The sequence below is a fragment of the Equus caballus genome, chromosome 15 (assembly GCF_041296265.1).
Source record: "Equus caballus isolate H_3958 breed thoroughbred chromosome 15, TB-T2T, whole genome shotgun sequence".
NCBI lineage: Eukaryota > Metazoa > Chordata > Mammalia > Perissodactyla > Equidae > Equus > Equus caballus.
The window spans coordinates 100,814,668-100,836,693 of record NC_091698.1 but is presented as its reverse complement, the minus strand read 5'-3'; the positions used below and the strand labels follow the sequence as shown (position 1 = coordinate 100,836,693).

The 22,026-nt window shown below is 42.5% G+C and overlaps 1 long non-coding RNA gene across 1 annotated transcript in view; it reads right to left on the bottom strand.

The window, feature by feature from the left end:
• Positions 1-16,833: 16,833 nt before the first annotated feature.
• Positions 16,834-22,026, bottom strand: part of LOC138917936 (uncharacterized) — an 88,270-nt gene continuing 83,077 nt past the window's right edge. Inside the window, exon 2 of the long non-coding RNA XR_011426624.1 lies at positions 16,834-18,516. This is a non-coding gene — a long non-coding RNA (uncharacterized lncRNA). The remainder of the gene's footprint in view (positions 18,517-22,026) is intronic.

Sequence of the window (22,026 nt, the reverse complement as noted above, 5' to 3'; positions counted from 1 at the left end):
GGTGGAGCTCAATAAATTTGCAGAGAACAGAGGGATGTCTGACAGACAGATAATTAGAATCTTGTAAGGAGAGAAAAGTTATGACATTCATGACTAGCTTTAAAAATAGTGATCTTTAAGTCCCAAATAGCGTCAGAGTCACATGAGACTACGTGGAGCCTTGGCAGCCATGTTAGATGGGTAAATATAGAGTGAGAGCCTAGAGTTGTGATTCAGTAAATAAGTGTTTCAGGCAACCCTTCCCTAGCATGTCGTCAAACCCACACTGTCTACCCTGGTGTGAATTCAGAGCTGCAGGGTGTGCAGAAAGAACTGTGAGTCAGTTCCACTGAGGCTGGCGACTCCAGAGTCTGACGGGGCTGGAGGTGCTGCCACTCAAGGATGAGATCAGCCACTTCATGCAGCCAATGCATAATAGTCACGCTCCCAAGATAGCAGTGACTAAGGAGGCAACAATGCTGAAATCATGCCGGCACCTCTCGTAGAAGGCAAAGATGCTCCTTGTCTCAGGCTGAAGGCCAGATCACAGGGGAGGATGTCATAGATCAAGGATTTTTTTCTAAGATGCACCAAAATCCCTCTGGCATCACTTCACTCACCAACACATCACTTTAAACGTATTTTCCCTTAAGTAATGCCACAGCTCCTTACACTAAACCAGATGCAAACTGCGCATCCTAGACCACCCCCCATCATCCATGCTCGGGATAGCTTACCGTCTTTATTCGTTCCACCCCAGCACTCAGGTGAATCACCTGTTCAAATGCATATCCTCTAGTGCCTGGGACAGTAGGTCTCAAACGAGGCACAGGAATTTGCATTTTAATCAGCTCCTCAGTTTATTATAATAGAGAAAATCCACAGATTTAACTCAGAGATGCTGCTCTGGGGTATCTGTTTATCAATCAGTGAGCAATACTTTCTAAACTACCGTCAGTTTCACAAATATGGTTCAATACAGTCATTTGAATCCTGAAGCACTAATATCAGTTCTTAATAAAACGGAGGCTGCTGGTTCCATACTGAACCCAGTTACTATCAATATTTTTATCAAATTATTGGAGGGAGACAAACTAAAAGATTTCATAACTCTGAAGTCTTTAGATGACACTAGGTGGAGAGAGATTGCCAAGACATTATTAGATAGTTGGATCAGGATTTTAAAAGGTTCTGGCATTCCTAATAAAAATGGGTCAAAACTAACCAGATGAAAATAAATATGTATAAATAACCAGTCTTGTGTTTTGAGTCAAGGAATCACATGCCCAAGTTTGAAAGATCCTGGTTTGGATCTTTCCAATCTTGGATGTTTGGTAAACAAGGCCCAGATGATTGAAACAAGCTACCTGGAGGATATGATTGGACGTCAACATTTAGTGCTCATGACAGAGGAACGCACAGCCCCCAGACATCCCACTGTGCAAACCACATCTGGAGTGCTGGATTCTGCACTGGGAGCCACATTTTTAGAAGAAAATTTGCATATTGAAGCATATCCAATAGAGAAAATTGTGATGGTGACGGTCCTGGAAACCAATCCATATGAGGAGAAAGTGAAGGAATGGGGAATGTTCCCCCTGGAAAATAGAAGACTTGGGAGAAAGAGCAGAGCTATTGTCAAATCTGTGGAAAGCTCTCATGAATTCACTCTTGGCTGTTGCAGAGTAAAACCGAGGGCAAGGGGAAGAAATAATATAAGCTATAGTGCCGCCAAGAATGGTGTTTGTCTGTTATTCTTTCCAGATCACCTCCATCATGGTGCCCCACTCCACTCTCACAGACTGATCACTCTGTCACTCCTGTGGGCCTTCATCATTCTGGCCCTTCCTCTGCAGTGGCCTCTCTTAATTGTCTACCTGATAACACTTACTCATGGTTGTGGGCTTGATTATCTCCTCCTTTCTGAAATCTTAACCCCAACATTTCCTGCCCTGTAAAGACTCTGCCATCCAGCACCATCCTCCGAGCCCCCTCAGGCCCCTGCGTACTTCTCCATTACGGCAACCTTCAGGGTGGATTAACACCTTGTGCACATCCCTGCTGCCTTCACGGAGCTACGTCTAGGTCTTATGGATTTTCTTATCCCCAACACTAAACAGATCCTTAAGAAATGCAGAGAGAGAGAAAGAAAGGGAGAGACAGACAGAGAAAAAGAGTTAATCTAGGATCCACAGCTAATTCACTTACACCCCCGAGGTGTGACCTAAATCAGGAGTAAGAATTGAACTCAAAGCTTCCCTCTAAGAAAAGGCTTTTAAGGCGTGACTAATGACAGGCTTTTAGACGAGATCAATAAAAAGATGAGAACTCAGTCTGATGCACTGCCATGAACTCGCTCTATATGAAAACCACATGGCAAATTGGCAGTGAACTCTTGGTAGGAGATCCAAAGAGAAAGAATAGAAATGTTGTTCCTTAGAATTCAGCAGTGGCCCCCGAAGCAGAAGAAACATAATCTTGATCATTTGTTTTACCATAATTCTCTAATTTGATCGCCAGTATTTCTAAGATAAACTAGGATCTTTATACTTAAAGCTGATTTGTCCTGAACCAGTAGTATTTCATTATATATAAAGACAATATTATGAAAACCAAAATTATCCTAATCAAGTGTATAAAATGAAAATATTGATGTTGAAAGCTGAATTGTATCAAGTTGCACTGAGTATGCGTAATGACAAATTACGCTGTCTCATAAAAGCGGCTATATATTACTTATTTTTTTACATGGAGTCAGGGAGTAATAAAACTGATGTGTCATTTAACCATACTATGTTATGGTTCCCCAAATCTGCAGACTAGAAATTATTTGCCAACTGTCCTATCCTGGAAGGCCATCAAACAATAGAAAACGAGCAGGGCTGTAATATGCCGCATCCCAACAGAACAAGCTCAAAAGACACTCAGATCTTTCCAAAGAAGATACACAAAGGGCCAATGAGCACACAAAAAGAGACTTGACACCATTAGTCATCAGGATAATGCAAATCAAAATCTCAATTATATACCGCTTCGCATCACGCTAGGATGGCTGTAATCAAAAAGACAGATGATAACAATTGGCAAGATGTGGAGACATCGGTACCCTCATACACAGCTCATGGGAATGTAATATAGTCTAGCCCACTTTAGATAACAGTCGGGCGGTTCCTCAAATGATTATACATAGAGTTACCATTTGACCCAGTAATTCCACTCGTGGGATATACCCAAGAGAAATGAAAATATGTCCACAAAAAAAACCCTTGTACACAAGTGTTCATAGCAGCATTATTTATAATAGTCAAAAGGTGGAAACTACCCACTGACCATTCCTGAAGAATGGATAAACAAAGTGTGACATCTCTATACAATGGAATATTATTTGGCCATAAAAAGAAATGATGTACTGATCCACGCTACAACGTGAATGAACCCTGAAATCATTATGCTAAGTGAAAAAAGTTAGTCACCAAACCACGTTACATGATTCCATTTGCAGGAAATGTCCAGAATAGAAAAATCAAAAGGAACAGAAGTTAGATCAGTGATTGCCTGGAGGTGGAGGCAGGAATAGAGTAACATGGAAGTCATCGCTGAAGGGAACGTGCTTCTTTCTGGATTGACGAAAATGTTCTAATATTGTTTTTGATGATGTTCTGTAACTCTGTGAATATACCAAAAAACATTGAAATATACACTTTCAATAGGAGATTGTATGGTATGTGAATTATATCCCAAAAAAACTATTACAAAAAAAGATCATCAAAAAACCACAGACAAAACTCAAGAAGATATTTTTCAAATATTGCAACTTTCTGATTTTTAGAGGCAAAACTATTGGACAGAGATAATTCTAAAAGGAAGGCTTTAAACTTTTCTGAGAGTTCAATCTTAGTGTCTACGAAATTGGGCAAGTGTTCCCATTGGAAAATGTCCAGTGCACCAGATAAATTTTCAAACTTAATTTAAAAGTTAAAACAAAATCTGAAATTCAAATATTTAGAAGGAAATGTAATTCGCCTAGTAAATGATTAATAGTTATGTCCCTAGAGAATTCAAAAATTTTATAACTGTAGCAGAAATTACGTTCTTGGAGTAAAATTTCTGTAACAAGAAATGTCTCTGCCCATCTAACCATTGAAGTCTCCTGGGTTAAGAAATATTTGTAAAACTAATAAAACCATCTGAAGAGAGAGAAATGATCTTTGTATCGTTTCCCGAATGACAGGACTTTAGGATGGAGAACATCTTTATCAACCCACGTGCTTTCTAGATGAAGACCCCAAGGCCAGCGTGAAGAGCTCCCCCTGCCGCAGGTTCCCGCCTATGGGTAGCAGAGCCACAGCTCAGCCCAGATCTCGACCTTTTCACTTCCACTTCCTCTCAGCCTGAGTCAGGACTTCTGAAACGAGTGTTTGCCACATCTGTCTGCAAAGAGTTAATGTGCACTTCTGGTCTCTCTGTGGTGCTCTGGGGGGAGCTTTCATGGGAGGCAAGTAGTCCACACTTTATCATTTCCCAGAGATTTCCACCTAGAGGTGTCGCTTAAGCAGGACCCATCTCCACAAGTCCCTCCTCTCTAGGGCTGTTTCTTTATCTCTGTTCAGTGAAAACATTTACCAAAGCCTCCAAATTCCCCATCCGTCATGCACTTTGTATCTAAGTGGGAACAGACCAAAGCTGCAAGGCACAGCATGTCCTGCCCTTCGTTGGCTCCTCCCCACCTATTTAGCATCTTTTATTTAGAGCATTTTCCACAGACAGCCAGGCATACGTGAGGAATGAGCAGGTTTGCTATCTGTCTGCCAACTGACAGAGGAATACAGGCAAGAACCAGACCCCACCTGCCAACTCTCGTCTGTCTCCTCTTTGGCCCCAGTCAACATCTTGAACTTCTCCCCATTCTTGGTTACATAGATGAATAAAAACATTTGTTCCCAGCGATAGAGGTTGCGAAACACTTTCACTTTCAAAAACAACATCTCATTTGCTCTTCCCAGCCACTATGTGAAGGTGCTCATTAACGATCATTTTATAGTTAAGCAGCACGGCCCTGGTCACCCAGGGAGCAGGGAGTGAGCTGGGTCTCAGGCTTCTACCTCAAGCCTGCTGCTTACTTGTGAGTTTCCTATACCACAATACCTCCCAGTAACTCAGACCACGACTAGGAACATCACATTCCCCATGCTAAATTCTCTGTACAATTATTTGCTGGATCTCCCGTGATTCTCTATCACCATGGACATAAACAGTACCCCTTGCCGTGCCTGGAACATCTCAACACTTCCTGGCCAGCACCCCTGTGCCATGTTCTGTACACAAAGCAGACACGAGTCTATCCCCAGCTTGGGTCTCATTCACGACAAAGAGCTACACTGCTTCTCACCTGAGCCTTTCCACCAGCATGGAGATTGGAGGTGCTCAGGGTGACATGATAGTAAGGAATCTCTGATGAGGATGGTCAGACTTAGCAGCCAAAAATCTCTAAGGACATGTAAGCAGCCTCCAGAAAAGAACTCTTCCCAGGCTGTGCTGACAGGCCCGTCCATCCTCTTGGGAACATGCTCCCATCCTGCTGGAAACGCTCATGTAGCTGAGAGGTACTAAAGATAGTTGCAGGCTCTATAGAAAGCCAGGTTTGACTTCAGGATTTCTAAGTCCCTTTTAGCTATGGAACTAATATAATGGCAATGACACTACAACCATAATTTGTGGATTGCTCACGTGGCATTTTTAAACAAAAACACTAAGCTTATATGCATGAAATCTATAACCAAGCCAGAAAAAGTAAAAGAAAGTAATACTTTTTCTATGAATTCAATTAAACAATTAAGTACCAGCTTTTTCCCAGATTTTGTGCTCAGCAAAAGAGATACAAAATTCGATGAAGATATGGTACCTGCCCTTAAAGGGCTAACAGCCCAGCAGAAGAAAAACACACACACACATAATCTAAAAACGATGTGCTCAGGGTGACTAGATGAATGCACATAAGACTATGAATACAGCAATGAGAGCCCCACATTTTGGAGAAGCTTCACAAAAGAGGTGATATTTGAGCAGAAGAGAAAGAAGAAGAAATTCTTGGTCTTTGTCCTATACTCCCATGACAACGCTTCAATAGCTACCAGTACTGATGACTTCCAGTGACAAATTTTTAGAAGTACCAGAAAGCCAGCACAAGCTACACCCTTATGATTCAGTCTGCTTTTGTGGAGAAATAGTATGGCTGTTTTTCTGACAAGGAGGGAAGAGGTTTTCAAATCTCCACATGGCCCTCTGAAGCCCAAAAATGTCCCATTAAGACATATAATGCCTTTCTACATATTCAGATAATATTTTATACACTTTATTAAACTTCCACTGTATTCTTATTTAAATTAATCATCAGTAGGCTTGCTATTGTGAATACAATTATTATCTTTTATTGATTAACTTTTCCAGTTGGTAATTGCTGGTGAATAAAAATAGTACTGACTTTGAAGGGGGTAGTGGGGGTCAAAAGGTACACATTTCCGGTTATAAAATGAATAAATCATGGGGATGTAATGTACAGCCTGGGGACTAAGTTAATAATACTGTACTGCATATTTGCAAGCAGCCAGGAAATTGTATCTTGAAAGTTCTCATCACAAGAAAAAAAGTTTGTAACTATGTACAGTGATGAATGTTAACTGGACTTATTATGGTGACCATTTTGCAATATATACAAATATCAAATCATTCCATTGTACATCTGAAACTAACATAATGTTATGTCAATTATACCTCAATAAAAAATGGTACTGAATTTAGCAATGTTGTATCCAATATCTTGCAAACTCTTTTATTAGTTTTAATAGTTTCTAGATTCTCTTATCCTTTGTTTCTCTATGATCACACTAACTAAAACTAATGACAGTTTTACTTTTCCTTGTACCTCTTATTTTTCTTATCCAATAGCATTAGCCATCACTGCTATACTGTGTTAAACAGTGCTGATGATAGTCAGCCTTCTTTTCTTCTTTTCTTTTCTTTTAACAGCTTGTCCTTAAGTTTTTGTTTTTGTTTTTGTTTTTTCTGAAAGGAAATATTTACCCTGAACTAACATCTATTGACAGTCTTCCTCCTTTTTCCTTTTTTCCTCCTCCCCACAACCCCAGTACGTAGTTGCATATCCTAGTTGCACGTCATTCTAGTTCTATGTGAGCCACCACCACAGCATGGCTACTGACAGATGAGTGGTGTGGTTCCACGACCAGGAAGTGACCCCAGGCTGCCAAAGCAGTGAGAGCTGAACTTTCACCACTAGGCCATCAGGGCTGGCTCTCTTCTTTTCTCTTTTTCGTTAGTTTCTAGTATTGGTGTTTCCTTCCTGATTCTATCATGTATCAAGAATTGATTTTGGGGGTGGGCACCCAAAAGCCTCTATAGTTCATTAACTTGGCAACTCTCTCTTACTTTTCGTGTTTCTTCACACAAGACTTTTTTCCCCCCATTTCCTTGAAATCTCCATGCTTCTTTCTACCTGAAGTCATTTGTACATATGCTTTTTTATAACATGTTCCTTATTTTTATCTTTCAGAACTCATTTCAAATTATACTTGTTTTTTGAAGATTTAATTTTTTTTTCTTTGGAGGAAGACTAGCCTTGAGCTAACATCTGCCAATCCTCCACTTTTTGCTGAGGAAGACTGGCCCTGAGCTAACATCCATACCCATCTTCCTATACTCTATACATGGGACGCCTACCACAGCATGGCATGCCAGGTGGTGCCATATCCGCACCCGGGATCCAAACCGGTGAACCCCGGGCTGCCGAGAAGTGGAACATGCGAACTTAACCACTCAGCCATGGGGCCAGACCCTCAGATGATACATTTTTTAAAAACCCTTTCCTGACTTGCCCTTTGCCACACCAAACTGCATCTGATCCACTTGCTGTACTCTCTCTCAGCATCCTGTACTCCTTTGTAAGTTGCATAAGTTTCAATTTAGTAATAATAATTTTAAGTGATTTAATACTCAGCTAACTAATAATAATAGCTTAATGTTTACCTTTCCCACTAGATGGAGAGTTCTATAAAAGTGGGAGTTCGTTTAACTTCTTATCCCATATGTCTCAAGTTCTTAGCATAGTGCCATGTACATGGTACATAATAAATGTTTATTTAATATACAAACAAGAAAATAGTTGAATAGAAACTTAAAGCACAAAAATTTTTGAAACTTTAATGATGTTTAAAGTTTTACTAATTTACTTCTTTTTAGTACGTCATTCTCATATCCAGCGACTTCCCTGACACTTTGTAACTGCTGAGTTAAGCTGTGCTATGCATATCTGCAAGTCTTATCTATGAGTTTACCAAACGAAGAGCCCACTTGCAAATGGCAAAGCTGAGGTTCTCCACCCCAACTTACAGATACATGCATGCATCATAGTTGCTCATCTATTTCCCAAAACCTGTATTTGGGGACATTAAGAGAAATGCTTTCTTAGTTGAAAGAATAATGATTGGTCATTAACTATTATTTTGGTGGCAGCTTTTACAGTGTGAAGAGCATGCATGGCCTTTGGCTCGAAAGCCCTAGGCAGATGAAAACTGCTCCAGATTACTCCTGGAATTTTGCGTTTTTGTTATTCTTCTTTGAGTAGCAATGTCATTATTGAAAGACTTTCCTCTAATTTATATTGTTAAGACAGACACATAATTCATTTAAAGTATCAGTCACCATTGATGCCTATGACTCTTTCCTGTGGTTCTCAGCACCCACATCCTTGCTGCTTTCCCTCCTATTCCCCCTGAGCTGGGAGTGCAAGACCGTCAGTGCCAGCTCCTCCCACCCCCCAGTGTAGCCTCCACCCTTGGTAGTGCTGATTGGTCTACCTCTAAGCACTTTTCACATGTTTACTCATTTAATCCTCCCAGTGACATATTCTGCTGTTGAGACAAAAGAGGTAGAATGAAATCTAGAGACTTGCCCAAGAGCCTGCATTCTTATCTGCTATCCTCGGCTGTCTCCCCTGAGCAGGGCTCTGTAACAACTTCAAATACCTGTCTTTTTGGTTTTTATTGAGGTAACACTTATAACACTATATAAATTTCAGGTGTACATCATTGTGTTTTGACTTCTGTATAGACTACATCATGTTCAACACCAAACTCTAGTCTTTATCAGTCACTGTATGAATGTCTCCCTTTACCCCTTTCACCCTTCCTCTACCCCCACTTCCCCTTGAGAAATCACCAATCTGTTGTCTGTATCTATGTATTTGTTTGTTTGTTGTTTATCGTCCACATGTGGATGAAATCATAGTGTATTTGTCTTTCTTCACCTGACTTATTTCACTCAGCACAATACCCTGGTGGTCCATCCATGTTGTCACAGATGGCAAGATTCCATCTTTTTTATGGCTGAGTAGTATTCCATCATGTATAAATACCACATCTTCTTTATCTATTCTTCCCTTGATGGGCACTTAGGCTGTTTCCAAGTCTTGGCTATTGTGAAAAGCTCTGCAATAAACATAGGGGTGCATATATCTTTTAAAAGTGGTGTTTTCATGTTCTTTGGATAAATGCCCAGAGGTAGCTCTGGCTCAAATACCTATCCTTCCTGTAGAAATAAATAAATTAAACCCAGCATCTTAAGAGCAGTTCTTAAATAAACTCCATAGAAGAAATGCACACACAATTTAGAAATTTACAAAGCATCTTTCTCTCCAAACTTTCTCAGAATAGATATATATGTACAGCCTAGTATATGATATCTTTTTTTTTTTTTTTTTTTTGGTAAGGAAGATTAGCTCTGAGCTAACATCTGTTGCCAATCTTCCTCTTTTGGCTTGAGGAAGATTGTCCCTAAGTTAATATGTGTGCCAATCCTCCTCTCTTTCGTATATGGGACACTGCCACAGCATGGCTTGATGAGCCGTGTGTAGGTCTGCCCCCAGGATACAAACCCCTGAACCCCAGGCTGCCGAAGCAGAAGACACAAACTTAACCACCACACCACTGGGCCAGCCCCTGAGACATCTTTTTATTGTTTTTCACCCAAAGAAAAATGTTTTAGGGTGTGTACCAAATTGTAGAATGGAAGAGGAAATTTTAGATCTAACTGCCTATTCGTTGCCAAGACGAAATCTTACCCAAGGTCCTCAATAAATGAGGAGGCCTGAGAAATTCAGCAGTCAATAAAGTTTGCAGAAAGTGAATGGATTCAAAGACTCAGACGCTGGCCCAGTTGACTTCCTCCACCCTCACTCACCACTTGTGCCTTTTTGACTAAGCATACAATCTATAGGTAAATAGAGAAAATTACGGTAGCAAACCTGGGATGGTGGATCACGGCTATGTTTATTCTTTTCATTATTAAGGTTAATCAAATGTGAACCTAAGAAGGATACTGTATTTTGATTATGATACCAATATAATAAAATATTAGTTTTTCACAGATCCCTGGCCTAATTAAGAGGATGTGTGAATATCAAACACATTTACTGAAATTCAAACATACTCACGTAAGTCCATCAGGAGTTTTTTAGTAAAAGCAAACTCTACTTAAACAAAGTGTTAAACTTGATGCTTAAGCAGATACAGAGGTCATGCATTGGTTCCTTATTCCTCCTTGCTGAGAACATTAGCCAACATCCCATTGTTAACTCTGGCATGTGTACATTGAAACAACAGTCTACAGTCTGTTTAGCATAATGTCCATCCAATCTTTAAATTAGCAAGAGTTCAGCCGTTACTTACGACTCTGACACGCAAACAGGCACATGGTATAGATTTAAGCAGAGGTCATTTCAGAGACTAAATCAACGGCAGAGTCAGTTGGCTGGAATTCATTAGAGATGGGCAATATTTGGCTAATTATGCAAAATTCCTAAGGTTTTGCCTATTTCTGTATCAGATTTCAGCTTTACTGGGTACAAATGTTTGTGCACTATTTTTTTTTTTTGTATTAATGATGCTAAAAGGATTTTGGTGTTTCAAACTTTGTACATTAACCTAGCAGGCAAAATCTTCTGTAAACATATTCTAAGCTCTTGGCAAACTTTCCTCAGGAGCAAATATTAACTCCAGATAGTGTTTATTAGCTTTTATAAAATAATCACTGTAATAGTGGCATGTAATTGCTAGAGGTAAATGCTTATCTGGGCCAAGAATTAATCAAGTTTGAGCTCCTTAATAGAACCCGGTCAGAAATAATTTATTTCTTGCACAGTCTACATTTTAAAATAACCATGTGATTTTCCTCTAATTTTGTTTTGCATTCCCATGGTGACTTCACAGAAATGCGCTTCATCCTGCCTGTTCCATCAACATAAGAACACGGATAGGTGAATTTTGTATTATATAACTTAGATAAAGCCATGGGAGACGCCATGGTTCATCTTCTTACCCTACACCTCTAGGACTGACCTCAAACTTATAAATGGAGATTCTTCCCATTTAAACAGTCGTTATGCTTCCGTATTTTTGAAGTGTTGTTGCTACTTTCCTAAATATTAAGAAGTACATTCTGATATGAAACATCTGCTCTCTACAGGGTAATCCTGCTATAAGCATCTGTGAGCAGGTTTTTGTGTGGACGTAAGTTTTCAACTCCTTTGGGTAAATACCAAGGAGCACGATTGCTGGATCATACGGTAAGAGCGTGTTTAGTTTGGTAAGAAACCTCCAAGCCATCTTGCAATGCAGCCGCACCATTTTCCATTCCCACCAGCAATGAATGAGAGTTCACGCCGCTCCATGTCCTCACGGGCATTTGGCGCTGTCAGGGTTCTGGATTTGGGCCATTCTCCTAGGTGTGTAGCGGTATCTCACTGTGGTTTTAATTTTCACTTCCTAATGAGATCTGATGTGGAGCGTCATATGCTTATTTGCTATCTGTATATCTTTTTTGGTGAGGTGTCTCTGAAAGTCTTTGGCCCATTTTTTATCTAGTTGTTTATTTTCTTCTTGTTGAGTTGTAAGGATTCTTTGTATATTTTCGATAACAGTCCTCTCTCAAACATGTCTTTTGCAAATATTTTCTCCCAGTCTGTGGCTTGCCTTCTAATTCTCTTGATAGTGTCTTTCATAGAGCAGAAGTTTTTAATTTTAATAAAATGCAGCATAATAATTATTTCTTTCATGGATTATGCCTTTGGTATTGTATCTAAAAAGCTATCACCATACCCAAGGTCATCCACGTTTTCACCTGTGTTGACTTCTGGGCGTTTTATAGTTTTACATCTAACATTTAGGACTATGCTCCATTTTGAGTTAATTTTTGAGAAGGGTGTAGGGTCTGTGTCTAGATTCATTTTTTTGCATGTGCATGTCCAGTTGTTCCAGCACCATTTACTTTTTTTAATTTTTATTTTTTTGAAGAAGAAGATTAGCACTGAGCTAACATTCACCACCAATCCTCCCCTCTTTGCTGAGGAAGACTGGCCCTGAGCTATCATCTGTGCCCATCTTCCTCTACCTTGTATGTTAGCCACCTGCCGCAGCATGGCTTGATAAGCAGTGCCTGGGTCTGTGCCCAGGATCCTAACTGGAGAACCCTGGGCCACTGAAGTGGAGCGCACAAACTTAACCACTACGCCACAGGGCAGCCCCATATGTTTCTATTCAAATAAATCTTGATTTTATGGTGTGTGCTCATAATCATTTTTAGGTAAATGAAGAAATCTTTGGGAGACTTGCTCCAAAGAATGGTTGAGAATAAGTTGAAATTAGCATATCAATAATTACTATGCAAATAGGACTCCTAAAGAGATTTAAAAGTTTGTTTTGCCCAGGCAATTTACATATTTCTCTGCAAGATTAACTTTGTCGTAAGGAAAACTTCCTCTGAGCAAACACACGGACCCAACTTTTCTGTACAGATTTACCAAGAAGCTAAAGTTCCAGGACCTCTGAGCTCCATTGGTTTCTTTCACGCCCTTGGGAGAGGACCTCACAATGCATTTACATGGTGGAAAAATTCACATTTTTGAAAAACTTACAAAACAAAAATATTTTAACTGCGATCAGTTAAGACTGCTTGCTCTGCCTCTCTACTCCCCGCTCCTCCCATTGTTTCCCTCAGACTCGATTGGCATGGCTTGTGCATTTTTGTGTTTTGAATAAAGAGTGGGGATACACTTAGTTTGGACTTACTGGGGTATATTTATGTGGCGCTGTCCCTTTCATGCGTAAAGTTATTGTTGTCTGTCCTAGGATAGGAACAACTTGCAGGAGTGTTCCTCCTGCCCATTATGCCAACTCCTATGGCATTGTGACATGAAAGTCCAGGGCCAGAGATCATACACCAATATCAATGCATCTTACAACATCCGGCACTAAAAGTGTGTGGGTCATAGGGCAGAAATAAGGTTTGAAATATATAGAACCAGAAGCTAACCTGTGCAAAATCCTTCTAATCATTAGTCATGTAAAGTTGCAAAGAGAGGATGCAGTTCTCATCAATGACCAATGAAAACAGAAGCTGTCTTCTACAAGAGTACAATCGACAATGTAGCATATGCAATTTTAAATGCATCGTGCATTTGTTTATGGAAAGCCAACAAAATATACTCTACCTGAACAACCGTGTTTGTAAGGCACAAATCTGAGGCTATAGTATAAACAGTGAGCACATCTGTGCGTGCAGTTGCATATTTTATACATCCCAACTATCAATAATTAAAATACATTTTAATCAACTGTGCTAAAAGAAGATTGAGTGACCCTTCTCCTCTTTCTATTAACGATATTATAAATAGTTGTCCAATGAAGAAGCACTTCACAGTGCATGAGCCAAAATGTAGGAATAAAAGTATTATGGAGATGTGTCATGAAGGTAATTGATGAAAATATTGTGCCATTTTTATAGATTTTGTGATATTTGTGATATTTTTCAGCTTCTTAAAATTTGTTTTCTTATTCTAAATAAATATTCACTTGCATTTTGCACCTATAATTTTCATCCTTTTTCTTAAAGAGAGCCTGAAAAGTTGTGCGTGCTTCGGCCCACAAAACCTAGCCCTGCCCTGGTCCCCATTATTTCCCTTAACAAGGTTTTACCATAATCCAGACTGAAAAGAAACTAATGAATCTAGATGTAAAATTGTTCAAGGAATTGCTAACTTCTGGCCAAAATGTGCAGCAAATCATTTTCTAGATGGTACTAAAATAACTTGTAACATCTAGATTAAGTAAGAGAAGATAAAAGAATAAAATCCTGATGAATACTCTGCAGCTGCCACTTTGTAGTGGAGGCACATGGCCCTGGGGCCACACTCCTGCTTCCCATCAGCCTCATTAAATCATAGGAGAGGCTGGAGGGGAGGGAGGGCAGTGGACAGCCTCAGAGTCCACCCGGTGATACACACACTCTGAGCAGTGTTATCAATCTGAGCAGCAACAAAGACACCGCTTGCGCAGCTCCTGTTTATCCCTGGGGAAGGCCATTTTACCCCCAGCCTATCATTGCTTGATCTCCTTCTCCTGGGATTCAAGATGTCAGCAAGATCACCTTCCTTGGGGCGACCTCTTCAGTTGAGGCAGGTGGAAGGAGGAGAAGGGCAGACAGGGCTGTCCCCATGACTGTAGCCCACCGCCCTGGGTCTGCTTTCTTAAAGACACTATACTCATCAGGTTCTCCTGGGAATTGGCTCACCCAGTTATGGAGGCTGAGAAGTCCCTAGCCTGCAGTCTGCAAGCTGGAGACCCAGGAGAACCAATGGGATAGTTCCACTCTGGCAGGCTGAAGACCCAAGAAGAACTAATGCCTCAGTTCAAGTCCAAAGGTCGAAAAAGACCATTGTCCCAGCTCCTGCAGTAAGGCAGGAGGAGTTCCTGTTACCAAGCCTTTTTGTTCTCTTCAGGTCTTCAGTTGATTAGATGAGGCCCACCCACATTGAGGAAGGCAATCTGCTTTACTTGGCCTACTGATTCAAACGTTAATCTCATCCAGAAACACTCTCACACACACAGTCAGAGTAACGTTTGGCCAAATATCTGGGCATCTCGTGGCCCAGTCAGTTTGACGTAAAATCAGTCAACACAGACACTGAAGCAGCGTGAAATCGAATATCCCTCGTTTGCTTCTCGGAACAAGCTCTCCCTCCTCCACCACCACTTCCACATTTGGATCAACGTCTAGGCAAATGGCCCTGCTCGATCCATTCATATGATCAGAAACCATCTACTGGTCACTCACAGGGAGCCCAAATAGTGTATGATCTTCAGGTCGTTTTAAGGAGTTCACAGTTTCCCTTTCAGACAGAATGGTGAGCCCAGGCTGCCATACCAGAACATCATAGACTGGGTGGCCTCAGCAACAGACATTAGTTTCTCACAGTTCTGGAGATTGACAGTCCAAGATCAAGGTACCAACATGGTCAGGTTCTGGTGAGTTTCCTTTTCCTCACGAGAAGACAGCTGCCTTCCTGCTGCCCCCTCTCATGGTGCAGAAAAAGCTCTCTGGTGTCTCTTACAAGGACACTAATCCCATCAGGAGGGCTCCACCCCCATAACGTCATCTAAACCTAGTCACCTCTGGAAGGCCCAGCTCCAAATCGCATCACACTGGTTGTAAGGGCTCCACCAAACGAACTTTCAGGGAACACAATTCAGTCCATAGCAGAACCTGTGGACCATTTACATTGAAAAAGGGGCATGAGCGAACTGGCTTTCAGGAAAGTCGCTCTGGCGTTAACAGGGAGGAACTTCAGAGAGGGGAAACCTGGAGGTGGGAAGTTGAGGAGTCAGAGGGGGATGGGAGAGATATTTAGAAAAAAACACCCAAAACATTTAGCGGCCAATTAAAAGTTTGACATATGGAAATAGGAATGTATAGATGTGTGGGGGTTTGGGGGAGTGGTTAGTTAATGGTGTGGAGATAAAGAAAAACAATTAAGGCCAACATCTCATAGAATTTAACAGGACGCAAGTTAGGAGTTTGTTTCACTGGTTTTGGGTGGTTTTTTGGCTTTTCCAGTTTCACCGAAGTGGCCAAGTAGCCCAAAGTGCAGATTCTGATTCAGCAGGATTGGGCCAGAGCCTGAGATTCTGCATTGTGACAAGCTCCCAGATGATGCCAAGATGCTGGTCTGCAAACCAGCTGCTTTGAGCACTAAAGGCATAGTGGCAGAGGAGGAGAACCAAGCAGAATGTCTTCAGGGAGCTCACGTGCTCCCTGTGGTTGCAACCATACCCAATTTTGCCATGTGTCATGGGACCAAATGCTAACCCTCTCTGGGCCTTGGTTTCTTCATTTCATGTTTAAGGCTAGGAAGGGCCTCCATGGTTGCTTGCAGGTCTTTGAGTGCATGACCTCAAATCTAAGAGCACTTGCTCCAGGAAGAAAGGAAAGGAAAGGCACTTGTAGCCAGCTCATAGTATCAGGTCCCAAGAGTATATTATATATAAAACGAATTCTTTTTTAAAGGAATATTGGTATAAAAAATAGTTTTAAAAATGGGCCGCTGATAGCTTAGGTTATTACAACTAAGTCAATTTCAAAATCAAATTTGCTTTGAGATCTTCCATCTCTGTACTTCCTTAGTAGGCACGCCAGCCTTTGAGGGCTGGGTGCAACCAGTGCCTCTCTCGGGATGTCCAGTGTGGGCTGGCTTGAGGCTTTAGGGTTCCCACTGGGGAGTGAAGCTTTGTATTGCACGTTTGGTAAGTTTCTGAATCTGGAAGGACTTCTAGGAATTATAAAACCCTCTGGTTCATAAAAACTATTTGACCCTTCACTTCTATGAAATAATTTGCCTCCAGGGTCCAAATTACAGAGTCCTCATCATCCACTAAATTAGTTGTCATTCTAATCGATTAACTTTATGTTCACCCAGGATCCATAGACGAGGTAGTATAAATATAGGCCAAGTTCACTGTGTATAATTTATTTGGTGTCAAGAAAATAAATCATCACATAGCAGAATTTATTCAAAGTACATGATTCATACCCACAAACTTGTGCTTTTAATTGGAAATGTGCTGTTGGCAATACAAAATATGGGTGACTGGATTTTTAGGGCTAGTTTCCAATGTGGGCTGGAAGGCGGGGTAACTCCCTGTGGTACAGAGCACATGCTGAGGTGACATTGCCAGGCCACAGGCGCCAGGTCGGAGGTGGTGCTGGATCTCCAAGGCTGGGAGAGGTGACACGTGCAGTGCAGGCAGCTTGGGAGTTTCTGTGAATCCCACCCTCACAGACAGTCCTTTTCTATCCCATTCTTCCTTGACCCGCCCTCTTTCTTGGGGTGATGTTACAAATTGCTCTCATGATCAATTTAGTTGTGGTGTGCAGGTGAGCATTCCTAGAGTTAGTCAGCTGGACCAGGTGAGCCTTTCAGAAAGCTCTAGAAACGCCCGAGAATGAAATCTTGAACTTGAAATTGCAGGTGGAGCAGACGAGTCGCTGGGAAGCGCCCTCCCACGAGGCAGGGGCAGCAGGAGAGAGAAGATTCTTGTAAAAACAGTGTCCCCTCCCAGACAGGCTCTAGCCACTCCAGGTAGCTTGATTCCATCCCAGATGGAAAATCGTTGCACGACTAGAGGTTTTGCAGCCGTTACCTCATCTGACTCAATCCTCGCAACGCTCTCATGAGGAAGCTTGTACCGTACCATTGTATAAATGAAGCACCCGCGATTCAAAAGCATGAATGGCTGCTCAGGGGTCGGAAAGCGGCGGGAAGCGAACTCAAACCAGGGCCACTGGGCGCCAAGCCCTGCGCTGTTCCCACAAGGCCGCACTGCCCCTGCCTTCATGGCCGGCTCGGGCTCTTCCCTGGAAGGCCGCGTCCTGGGCTCAGCAGCATGTGGTGACCTCCCATGGTCACCTCCCTGCTCGAGGCCTTTCCATGTCTTGGCTCAGCTCCAAGGCCTGCTGCCCAGTCTCCTAAGAGGGCAGGGAAGGAAATCAGTTAGAATAGGGAGATTTCGCCACTTCTGGTTCAACTTGTCCTAAGGGGCAAGGAATAGTAACAAAAGGAATTCCAATAGGCCTTTTCAACAGAAAGCCATGAGCCTAGCCGTCCAGGATGGCAGGTGTCTTGGGGTGTCCGATGGTTATCAAGCGACATGGCATCCCCACTGCTCTCCCAAATACATACATCTCAAAACAATCCTGACTTGAAAAAGTAATAGCTGTTAATCATACTTTGCACCCCAAAATGCCAGATGGCACAAAGAACAGAAAGGAGCGAAGGAAATTTTATCGTCTTTAAAAAACATCCTGCAAAGCAGTGTCTCTCTGATGTTACAGGCAGCAGCTCCGACTATCATCAGGGGATAAATCAATTTGCAGCAGCTGTGGGCTGCTGGCTAGGTCCAGGGCACGGGGCCAGACTCATGTGAAGGAAAAGACGAAATTGGGGTTGTCAATCCCCAAGGTTTCACAGTGTCCTCTCTGCCCGCCTGTGGGAAGTCCACAGCCATATTTCCTGACTCCAGTTCTTCCTTCAGTTTTCAGATTCTTGAAAGGAGCTGTCTGTACACAGTGAAATCACATCAAGCTCACTGCGCCCCCACAGGGAAAAGAGCGGCTTTCCATAGCTTCCTCTCCAACCTGGAACAGAACAAAGAACAGAAGGGACAGAGTTGAGACACGGAACCGGCAGAACTTTCTCTCAGGTGGCCTTTGTTCCAGATACATTGCATAAGATTTGGGTAAAGCAGGGAACATTTGCACGCCACATGTGCAGTTTACCTACTTTTCCAGAGTGGAGACGGTGAGCCCAAGGGGTTTGTCAGAGGCTGGGGCTACACTGCTTTCTTGCCTTGTTGCAGGGCAGCTGTTGTGGTTGCTCCGGAGGCCTGGAGAAGTCTACAGCCAAAACTCAACCTCTTGCCTCCCTTAACAGTACAACATTGTTTGTTGACTGCCTATTCTTTTATAAGCCTGCTGGGAATGACATAAAACCACCCCTGAAATTCTACTACACACGGGTTCAGGCAGAGGCATAGTGAGGCCTTCCAGGGGGGGTGGGGAAGAATGGAGAACAAGGACAGATGGGACCTGGGAAAACTAACTCGGCTCAGGGCAGCCAGGTATGTGGCTTCATATACAGGTTGTCCCCAGTGAGCCCAGAGGACTTGGAAACAGCACAGCAGAGGGACCAGGGCCAAAAAGAAATGAAATAGAACAAAGTCGAAGAAAACAAACGAACAAACAAAACTACAGTCCTGCCCATTGTGTCTGGAATGACATAAATGAAAGTAGAGGCCAGGAGTGCCCAGTGAGAAGGGAACCAACATTTATCTCAGCCCATTAGCTCCCTCACTTTGTGTGTTAAGCACCAAACTTTGTGCTGTGTATATATTATCTCACTTAACTCTTCGGCTGACCCTTATTTCACAAACCTGCAGGGTGGGTATTACCCAAGTGACAGATGACGAAACAGAACACAAGAGATTAAATAGATGAGCCAAGGGTACAGAGTTACGGTGCAGTCCGTGGGGTGGAAGGGCCACCCAAGTCACCTTTTCGAGCTCTGGCTTGTCTGCAAGACCGCCTCCCCACTCGCCTGTGGGCTACTGAAGGGCAGGGCTCCGTTTGCGATCATGCCTCAACACAGGCAGAGCTCTCTGGTAACATTTGTTGAATACTCTTTCCACTACACCATTCCTCCGCGTGACAAGGCACAGCAAGAAAATGACAGGTAGCAAAGCAGAGGCCACGAGAAACGGTCATTAGAAGCAGGCTAGACAGGTTTTCAGCTCTGCTGAGAGCTGACCCCCGTGTGAGTCTCTCCAACACCTCTCTCGGGAGCCGGGGGTTTGGTTCCTTGTTCCTGAGCTCTTGCTTCTCAAATTCAATGTGAATTCACCGGGTGCAGTGAATGGGATGAAAGAAAACTGAGTCCTTCCCTGCTTCAGGGAAATTCAGAAATGTCTTTCACTGATAATAAGAATAGCATTGTTTGGCTGCATTTGTACCGGTTGAAAACATTTTGCTCAGATTTGCTGTAAAGATTTCAGTACCAACCACATCGTCTGTCGGAGATAGGAAATATAAGGCAGCTCTGCAAATCAGACAGCATTTGAGAGCTGGAAAGAACTTTGATTAAACAAAGGGAATGTCACGATGTTTCCTGAGCCCCAGACTGAAATGCCATTGTCTGGTTAAAAACTGTATTTTGCATGGCCCTGGTCTTCGCCTTCGGACGTGGCTCTCCTGTGAAGCTGTTTGGACCATGAACTTAAAGAGAGATCCACAACTGTGACTAATTGTTTTCAGTTCTCATTGATTGTCAAGACTCCTGACAAAATTCTCAGAAATAGAAGCTGAAATTGCTGCATGTGCAAGACTTTCTCAGTGTGTGTGAGCACACTCGCCATACAAGCCCCCTTTCCATCTGGCTGGAGAACTCCTCAGAGAGGAGGCACGGCGGTTGCTGAGCACCAGAATAATAGCAATAACAATTTCCTCCAGGATTAAAGATTTCCTTGGTTGAGGCAGGGCCAGAGGCAAATATATGCCCATGTGAGCGCATTTGTAGGGAAACCGGAGTCAACCAGGTAAGGCTGGTTTCTGAATGCATATAATTCACTAGGCCAGCTGCAAAATGAATCTAACAACGTGATTGCACCACTCTGAAACAGCTGAGACCAGGAAAGTTCAAACTGGCAGACTTCTCCTTCTTACTGAGGGAAGAAAGTGAGCCAAGGTTTAAACAATTACTGTTTATCACTGTAAAAGGCGTGCAGGTTGCCGTGAAAGTGCCTGCGTGCATTCAGGTAGAAACATCCCCCCGGTGCCTTCCAGGGCTCTCAACTCTTTAAAACTGGATCTCGGGAAGGCGGGAATGGAGACCAAGTGGAAATCAGTTTGCCCTTTCGAGAGTCGAATTCTCCTTCATTGATCAGGGGGAAATCCCACTCTGTTCCAGAAGGTAAATGTAAGAACACTAAACCTAACCTTTCTGAGAGCAACTGCTTCAGATGGTAGAACACCCAGACATTGTACACTTCTGCATTTGCAACAAAGCCCTGCTTTCAGTTCTGAAAGCAGTTGGGACCCCAGATTGTTAATTGTTGGTGGCCAATAGTAATACAGAAAAAACGTGCACAAATACATACCCATACATATATATACACATTTACATATATGTATATGTAGTCATGTGTTGCTTGACAATGGGGATACATTCTGAGAAATGTGTCGTTAGGCAATTCCATCATTATGTGAACATCATAGAATATCTTACACAAACCTAGATGGTATAGCCTACTACACATCGGGGCTGTATGGCTCTAATCTCATAAGACGACTGTCGTATGTGTGGTCCATCATTGACTGAAAAGTCTTATGCCCCACGTGACTGTGCTTAGAATTTTATGAGGATATGTGTGGGTCACAAGTTTCATTAAAACACTTAGTCCTACAAATCGTTTCTTTAGGATATTCATTCCTGCCAGACCAGTCATGGATGGAATCGTCTGCTTGGGCACTGAGATGTGCCTGGAGGTCACCATCCACAAAGGATGAGATTTTTAAAAGCATCTTACTGTCCTTTCACCAAGTTTCCAGGAGAAAGTAGACAGAACCTGGACTCAAACTCAGACCTATACAACTCCGAACCTTTGTTCTAGTCACCTCCTCAGACCCTCCGATGCTCAGGATAGGGCTCAGGGTATATTGATACCTAAACCATGAAAGTGTTCAGGAAGGCCCCATTAATTTACTGTTGATACTGAGGTGCTTTTAGACTTTGAGCTCCAGGTGGACCCTTAGCTGCCTTGAGGGAGCCCCACCCCTCCACAGAGCTCCAAGGTACCCGTCAGGGACCCTGGGTCAAGGGCAGAGTGTCCGGGTTGGGAGCCTGAAAGGCAGACTGGAAAGAGGAGAGCGGGTGGGACTCCTCTGCCCCCTACCATCCTTGGAGCTGCTCTACTTTGTTTATTTTACATAACAGACTTTCCAATGGCAGGTCTCTGAAAAAAAGAATTTCACAGTTCAACTAACGGGGGGGAGCTTTGGAATCCACTGAGCTAGGCAGTTTCATAAACATTCAAGCTTAAATCACGCTAACTGATTCCATCTTAGTGTTTCCTCCAGATATTCTCTGGCTTTCCT